We start from the raw sequence: 7,500 nt of genomic DNA, 5'->3' as shown, positions 1-7,500 counted from the left end.
TCCAAAGTTTGCAGGTGGTGAATGGAAAGGTGAGCTCTAAAATTAGCAACTCCTCAATCCAACAGTTTGGTGACTGTCCTTTGTTTGTCATGCTGCTCTCTTATACAGTTGTACTTCCTGCTTCCTGTCATGTGTCTAGTCATATGACAGGCCAACCATCCATTTATTAAAGACACATACACTTAAAATGTTAAGAGTAATAAAATGGCCTAAAAAACATGTAAAACACTTAAAACTCTATAATACATGTAAATGATTGTAATAAATAGAGCGGTAAAACACGTCTTTCTAAAAGCCAGCATATTATATAAATAGTGAAGAAAAGGCAAAAGCTTACAGCACCTGGTATTCCCAGGCGGTCTCCCATCCAAGTACTAACCAGGCCCGACGGTGTTTAGCTTCCGAGATCAGACGAGATCGGGCGCTCTCAGCGCGGTATGGCCATAAGCGAGGGCTGCTCCAAAAAGTGGGCTAATTAAAGATCAGCCTCCGTAAAAGCCAGCATATTATATAAATAGTGAAGAAAAGGCAAAAGCTTACAGCACCTGGTATTCCCAGGCGGTCTCCCATAAAAGTGTAACAATCGGCCTTATCAGCCGAGTTACAAGACTAAAATGGGGTCAGATTTAACTGTGAGAGATGACTAGTGGTTAAAAGAATGAGACATAAAAGAAAATTGGTTTAAATAGATTTGGTGTATTTACAAGGTTCACATAAAAGACTTTAAAACAACACGATAAAACTAGGTAAACTCTGTTAAAAGAATACAGTTCATTTGTCCATACCCTAAAAACAGGTAAACTCTGTTAAAAGAATACAGTTCATTTGTCCATACCCTAAAAACAGTCCAAGAAGCCCAGTGTGTTGATAAGTCCAATGTGAGTGTCCACCAGTGTATATACAATCCACAGAAAGTGTAATCCAAAGTTTGCAGGTGGTGAATGGAAAGGTGAGCTCTAAAATTAGCAACTCCTCAATCCAACAGTTTGGTGACTGTCCTTTGTTTGTCATGCTGCTCTCTTATACAGTTGTACTTCCTGCTTCCTGTCATGTGTCTAGTCATATGACAGGCCAACCATCCATTTATTAAAGACACATACACTTAAAATGTTAAGAGTAATAAAATGGCCTAAAAAAACATGTAAAACACTTAAAACTCTATAATACATGTAAATGATTGTAATAAATAGAGCGGTAAAACACGTCTTTCTAAAAGCCAGCATATTATATAAATAGTGAAGAAAAGGCAAAAGCTTACAGCACCTGGTATTCCCAGGCGGTCTCCCATCCAAGTACTAACCAGGCCCGACGCTGTTTAGCTTCCGAGATCAGACGAGATCGGGCGCTCTCAGCGCGGTATGGCCATAAGCGAGGGCTGCTCCAAAAAGTGGGCTATTTAAAGATCAGCCTCCGTAAAAGCCAGCATATTATATAAATAGTGAAGAAAAGGCAAAAGCTTACAGCACCTGGTATTCCCAGGCGGTCTCCCATAAAAGTGTAACAATCGGCCTTATCAGCCGAGTTACAAGACTAAAATGGGGTCAGATTTAACTGTGAGAGATGACTAGTGGTTAAAAGATTGAGACATAAAAGAAAATTGGTTTAAATAGATTTGGTGTATTTACAAGGTTCACATAAAAGACTTTAAAACAACACGATAAAACTAGGTAAACTCTGTTAAAAGAATACAGTTCATTTGTCCATACCCTAAAAACAGGTAAACTCTGTTAAAAGAATACAGTTCATTTGTCCATACCCTAAAAACAGTCCAAGAACCCCAGTGTGTTGATAAGTCCAATGTGAGTGTCCACCAGTGTATATACAATCCACAGAAAGTGTAATCCAAAGTTTGCAGGTGGTGAATGGAAAGGTGAGCTCTAAAATTAGCAACTCCTCAATCCAACAGTTTGGTGACTGTCCTTTGTTTGTCATGCTGCTCTCTTATACAGTTGTACTTCCTGCTTCCTGTCATGTGTCTAGTCACATGACAGGCCAACCATCCATTTATTAAAGACACATACACTTAAAATGTTAAGAGTAATAAAATGGCCTAAAAAACATGTAAAACACTTAAAACTCTATAATACATGTAAATGATTGTAATAAATAGAGCGGTAAAACACGTCTTTCTAAAAGCCAGCATATTATATAAATAGTGAAGAAAAGGCAAAAGCTTACAGCACCTGGTATTCCCAGGCGGTCTCCCATCCAAGTACTAACCAGGCCCGACGCTGCTTAGCTTCCGAGATCAGACGAGATCGGGCGCTCTCAGCGCGGTATGGCCATAAGCGAGGGCTGCTCCAAAAAGTGGGCTATTTAAAGATCAGCCTCCGTAAAAGCCAGCATATTATATAAATAGTGAAGAAAAGGCAAAAGCTTACAGCACCTGGTATTCCCAGGCGGTCTCCCATCCAAGTACTAACCAGGCCCGACGCTGCTTAGCTTCCGAGATGAGACGAGATCGGGCGCTCTCAGCGCGGTATGGCCATAAGCGAGGGCTGCTCCAAAAAGTGGGCTATTTAAAGATCAGCCTCTGTAAAAGCCAGCATATTATATAAATAGTGAAGAAAAGGCAAAAGCTTACAGCACCTGGTATTCCCGGGCGGTCTCCCATAAAAGTGTAACAATCGGCCTTATCAGCCGAGTTACAAGACTAAAATGGGGTCAGATTTAACTGTGAGAGATGACTAGTGGTTAAAAGAATGAGACATAAAAGAAAATTGGTTTAAATAGATTTGGTGTATTTACAAGGTTCACATAAAAGACTTTAAAACAACACGATAAAACTAGGTAAACTCTGTTAAAAGAATACAGTTCATTTGTCCATACCCTAAAAACAGGAAAACTCTGTTAAAAGAATACAGTTCATTTGTCCATACCCTAAAAACAGTCCAAGAACCCCAGTGTGTTGATAAGTCCAATGTGAGTGTCCACCAGTGTATATACAATCCACAGAAAGTGTAATCCAAAGTTTGCAGGTGGTGAATGAAAGGTGAGCTCTAAAATTAGCACCTCCTCAATCCAACAGTTTGGTGACTGTCCTTTGTTTGTCATGCTGCTCTCTTATACAGTTGTACTTCCTGCTTCCTGTCATGTGTCTAGTCACATGACAGGCCAACCATCCATTTATTAAAGACACATACACTTAAAATGTTAAGAGTAATAAAATGGCCTAAAAAACATGTAAAACACTTAAAACTCTATAATAGATGTAAATGATTGTAATAAATAGAGCGGTAAAACACGTCTTTCTAAAAGCCAGCATATTATATAAATAGTGAAGAAAAGGCAAAAGCTTACAGCACCTGGTATTCCCAGGCGGTCTCCCATCCAAGTACTAACCAGGCCCGACGCTGCTTAGCTTCCGAGATCAGACGAGATCGGGCGCTCTCAGCGCGGTATGGCCATAAGCGAGGGCTGCTCCAAAAAGTGGGCTATTTAAAGATCAGCCTCCGTAAAAGCCAGCATATTATATAAATAGTGAAGAAAAGGCAAAAGCTTACAGCACCTGGTATTCCCAGGCGGTCTCCCATAAAAGTGTAACAATCGGCCTTATCAGCCGAGTTACAAGACTAAAATGGGGTCAGATTTAACTGTGAGAGATGACTAGTGGTTAAAAGAATGAGACATAAAAGAAAATTGGTTTAAATAGATTTGGTGTATTTACAAGGTTCACATAAAAGACTTTAAAACAACACGATAAAACTAGGTAAACTCTGTTAAAAGAATACAGTTCATTTGACCATACCCTAAAAACAGGTAAACTCTGTTAAAAGAATACAGTTCATTTGTCCATACCCTAAAAACAGTCCAAGAACCCCAGTGTGTTGATAAGTCCAATGTGAGTGTCCACCAGTGTATATACAATCCACAGAAAGTGTAATCCAAAGTTTGCAGGTGGTGAATGGAAAGGTGAACTCTAAAATTAGCAACTCCTCAATCCAACAGTTTGGTGACTGTCCTTTGTTTGTCATGCTGCTCTCTTATACAGTTGTACTTCCTGCTTCCTGTCATGTGTCTAGTCACATGACAGGCCAACCATCCATTTATTAAAGACACATACACTTAAAATGTTAAGAGTAATAAAATGGCCTAAAAAACATGTAAAACACTTAAAACTCTATAATACATGTAAATGATTGTAATAAATAGAGCGGTAAAACACGTCTTTCTAAAAGCCAGCATATTATATAAATAGTGAAGAAAAGGCAAAAGCTTACAGCACCTGGTATTCCCAGGCGGTCTCCCATCCAAGTACTAACCAGGCCCTACGCTGCTTAGCTTCCGAGATCAGACGAGATCGGGCGCTCTCAGCGCGGTATGGCCATAAGCGAGGGCTGCTCCAAAAAGTGGGCTAATTAAAGATCAGCCTCCGTAAAAGCCAGCATATTATATAAATAGTGAAGAAAAGGCAAAAGCTTACAGCACCTGGTATTCCCAGGCGGTCTCCCATAAAAGTGTAACAATCGGCCTTATCAGCCGAGTTACAAGACTAAAATGGGGTCAGATTTAACTGTGAGAGATGACTAGTGGTTAAAAGAATGAGACATAAAAGAAAATTGGTTTAAATAGATTTGGTGTATTTACAAGGTTCACATAAAAGACTTTAAAACAACACGATAAAACTAGGTAAACTCTGTTAAAAGAATACAGTTCATTTGTCCATACCCTAAAAACAGGTAAACTCTGTTAAAAGAATACAGTTCATTTGTCCATACCCTAAAAACAGTCCAAGAACCCCAGTGTGTTGATAAGTCCAATGTGAGTGTCCACCAGTGTATATACAATCCACAGAAAGTGTAATCCAAAGTTTGCAGGTGGTGAATGGAAAGGTGAGCTCTAAAATTAGCAACTCCTCAATCCAACAGTTTGGTGACTGTCCTTTGTTTGTCATGCTGCTCTCTTATACAGTTGTACTTCCTGCTTCCTGTCATGTGTCTAGTCACATGACAGGCCAACCATCCATTTATTAAAGACACATACACTTAAAATGTTAAGAGTAATAAAATGGCCTAAAAAACATGTAAAACACTTAAAACTCTATAATACATGTAAATGATTGTAATAAATAGAGCGGTAAAACACGTCTTTCTAAAAGCCAGCATATTATATAAATAGTGAAGAAAAGGCAAAAGCTTACAGCACCTGGTATTCCCAGGCGGTCTCCCATCCAAGTACTAACCAGGCCCGACGCTGCTTAGCTTCCGAGATCAGACGAGATCGGGCGCTCTCAGCGCGGTATGGCCATAAGCGAGGGCTGCTCCAAAAAGTGGGCTATTTAAAGATCAGCCTCCGTAAAAGCCAGCATATTATATAAATAGTGAAGAAAAGGCAAAAGCTTACAGCACCTGGTATTCCCAGGCGGTCTCCCATCCAAGTACTAACCAGGCCCGACGCTGCTTAGCTTCCGAGATGAGACGAGATCGGGCGCTCTCAGCGCGGTATGGCCATAAGCGAGGGCTGCTCCAAAAAGTGGGCTATTTAAAGATCAGCCTCTGTAAAAGCCAGCATATTATATAAATAGTGAAGAAAAGGCAAAAGCTTACAGCACCTGGTATTCCCGGGCGGTCTCCCATAAAAGTGTAACAATCGGCCTTATCAGCCGAGTTACAAGACTAAAATGGGGTCAGATTTAACTGTGAGAGATGACTAGTGGTTAAAAGAATGAGACATAAAAGAAAATTGGTTTAAATAGATTTGGTGTATTTACAAGGTTCACATAAAAGACTTTAAAACAACACGATAAAACTAGGTAAACTCTGTTAAAAGAATACAGTTCATTTGTCCATACCCTAAAAACAGGAAAACTCTGTTAAAAGAATACAGTTCATTTGTCCATACCCTAAAAACAGTCCAAGAACCCCAGTGTGTTGATAAGTCCAATGTGAGTGTCCACCAGTGTATATACAATCCACAGAAAGTGTAATCCAAAGTTTGCAGGTGGTGAATGAAAGGTGAGCTCTAAAATTAGCACCTCCTCAATCCAACAGTTTGGTGACTGTCCTTTGTTTGTCATGCTGCTCTCTTATACAGTTGTACTTCCTGCTTCCTGTCATGTGTCTAGTCACATGACAGGCCAACCATCCATTTATTAAAGACACATACACTTAAAATGTTAAGAGTAATAAAATGGCCTAAAAAACATGTAAAACACTTAAAACTCTATAATAGATGTAAATGATTGTAATAAATAGAGCGGTAAAACACGTCTTTCTAAAAGCCAGCATATTATATAAATAGTGAAGAAAAGGCAAAAGCTTACAGCACCTGGTATTCCCAGGCGGTCTCCCATCCAAGTACTAACCAGGCCCGACGCTGCTTAGCTTCCGAGATCAGACGAGATCGGGCGCTCTCAGCGCGGTATGGCCATAAGCGAGGGCTGCTCCAAAAAGTGGGCTATTTAAAGATCAGCCTCCGTAAAAGCCAGCATATTATATAAATAGTGAAGAAAAGGCAAAAGCTTACAGCACCTGGTATTCCCAGGCGGTCTCCCATAAAAGTGTAACAATCGGCCTTATCAGCCGAGTTACAAGACTAAAATGGGGTCAGATTTAACTGTGAGAGATGACTAGTGGTTAAAAGAATGAGACATAAAAGAAAATTGGTTTAAATAGATTTGGTGTATTTACAAGGTTCACATAAAAGACTTTAAAACAACACGATAAAACTAGGTAAACTCTGTTAAAAGAATACAGTTCATTTGACCATACCCTAAAAACAGGTAAACTCTGTTAAAAGAATACAGTTCATTTGTCCATACCCTAAAAACAGTCCAAGAACCCCAGTGTGTTGATAAGTCCAATGTGAGTGTCCACCAGTGTATATACAATCCACAGAAAGTGTAATCCAAAGTTTGCAGGTGGTGAATGGAAAGGTGAGCTCTAAAATTAGCAACTCCTCAATCCAACAGTTTGGTGACTGTCCTTTGTTTGTCATGCTGCTCTCTTATACAGTTGTACTTCCTGCTTCCTGTCATGTGTCTAGTCACATGACAGGCCAACCATCCATTTATTAAAGACACATACACTTAAAATGTTAAGAGTAATAAAATGGCCTAAAAAACATGTAAAACACTTAAAACTCTATAATAGATGTAAATGATTGTAATAAATAGAGCGGTAAAACACGTCTTTCTAAAAGCCAGCATATTATATAAATAGTGAAGAAAAGGCAAAAGCTTACAGCACCTGGTATTCCCAGGCGGTCTCCCATCCAAGTACTAACCAGGCCCGACGCTGCTTAGCTTCCGAGATCAGACGAGATCGGGCGCTCTCAGCGCGGTATGGCCATAAGCGAGGGCTGCTCCAAAAAGTGGGCTATTTAAAGATCAGCCTCCGTAAAAGCCAGCATATTATATAAATAGTGAAGAAAAGGCAAAAGCTTACAGCACCTGGTATTCCCAGGCGGTCTCCCATAAAAGTGTAACAATCGGCCTTATCAGCCGAGTTACAAGACTAAAATGGGGTCAGATTTAACTGTGAGAGATGACTAGTGGTTAAA

General features: G+C 39.8%; 10 non-coding genes across 10 annotated transcripts; all 10 read right to left on the bottom strand.

Annotated features, from left to right (window-relative positions):
* Nucleotides 1-330: 330 nt before the first annotated feature.
* LOC141313772 (5S ribosomal RNA) lies at nucleotides 331-449 on the bottom strand. The gene has a single exon (XR_012349844.1). It is a non-coding gene; the product is annotated as a 5S ribosomal RNA (ribosomal RNA).
* An 802-nt stretch (nucleotides 450-1,251) lies between these two features.
* LOC141313620 (5S ribosomal RNA) lies at nucleotides 1,252-1,370 on the bottom strand. Its single transcript, XR_012349692.1, has one exon. It is a non-coding gene; the product is annotated as a 5S ribosomal RNA (ribosomal RNA).
* Nucleotides 1,371-2,171: 801 nt separating this feature from the next.
* On the bottom strand, nucleotides 2,172-2,290 carry LOC141313579 (5S ribosomal RNA). Its single transcript, XR_012349650.1, has one exon. It is a non-coding gene; the product is annotated as a 5S ribosomal RNA (ribosomal RNA).
* Nucleotides 2,291-2,374: 84 nt separating this feature from the next.
* On the bottom strand, nucleotides 2,375-2,493 carry LOC141313867 (5S ribosomal RNA). Its single transcript, XR_012349938.1, has one exon. It is a non-coding gene; the product is annotated as a 5S ribosomal RNA (ribosomal RNA).
* An 800-nt stretch (nucleotides 2,494-3,293) lies between these two features.
* On the bottom strand, nucleotides 3,294-3,412 carry LOC141313578 (5S ribosomal RNA). The gene has a single exon (XR_012349649.1). It is a non-coding gene; the product is annotated as a 5S ribosomal RNA (ribosomal RNA).
* An 801-nt stretch (nucleotides 3,413-4,213) lies between these two features.
* Nucleotides 4,214-4,332, bottom strand: LOC141313592 (5S ribosomal RNA). Its single transcript, XR_012349663.1, has one exon. It is a non-coding gene; the product is annotated as a 5S ribosomal RNA (ribosomal RNA).
* Nucleotides 4,333-5,133: 801 nt separating this feature from the next.
* Nucleotides 5,134-5,252, bottom strand: LOC141313576 (5S ribosomal RNA). Its single transcript, XR_012349648.1, has one exon. It is a non-coding gene; the product is annotated as a 5S ribosomal RNA (ribosomal RNA).
* An 84-nt stretch (nucleotides 5,253-5,336) lies between these two features.
* Nucleotides 5,337-5,455, bottom strand: LOC141313866 (5S ribosomal RNA). The gene has a single exon (XR_012349937.1). It is a non-coding gene; the product is annotated as a 5S ribosomal RNA (ribosomal RNA).
* An 800-nt stretch (nucleotides 5,456-6,255) lies between these two features.
* LOC141313575 (5S ribosomal RNA) lies at nucleotides 6,256-6,374 on the bottom strand. The gene has a single exon (XR_012349647.1). It is a non-coding gene; the product is annotated as a 5S ribosomal RNA (ribosomal RNA).
* Nucleotides 6,375-7,175: 801 nt separating this feature from the next.
* On the bottom strand, nucleotides 7,176-7,294 carry LOC141313574 (5S ribosomal RNA). The gene has a single exon (XR_012349646.1). It is a non-coding gene; the product is annotated as a 5S ribosomal RNA (ribosomal RNA).
* Between the last annotated feature and the right edge of the window lie 206 nt (nucleotides 7,295-7,500).

This window comes from Garra rufa, unplaced genomic scaffold, assembly GCF_049309525.1.
Source record: "Garra rufa unplaced genomic scaffold, GarRuf1.0 hap1_unplaced_007, whole genome shotgun sequence".
In the NCBI taxonomy this organism is placed as follows: domain Eukaryota; kingdom Metazoa; phylum Chordata; class Actinopteri; order Cypriniformes; family Cyprinidae; genus Garra; species Garra rufa.
Note: the sequence above shows the minus strand (reverse complement) of the source record. Positions and strands in the feature narration are given on the sequence as shown.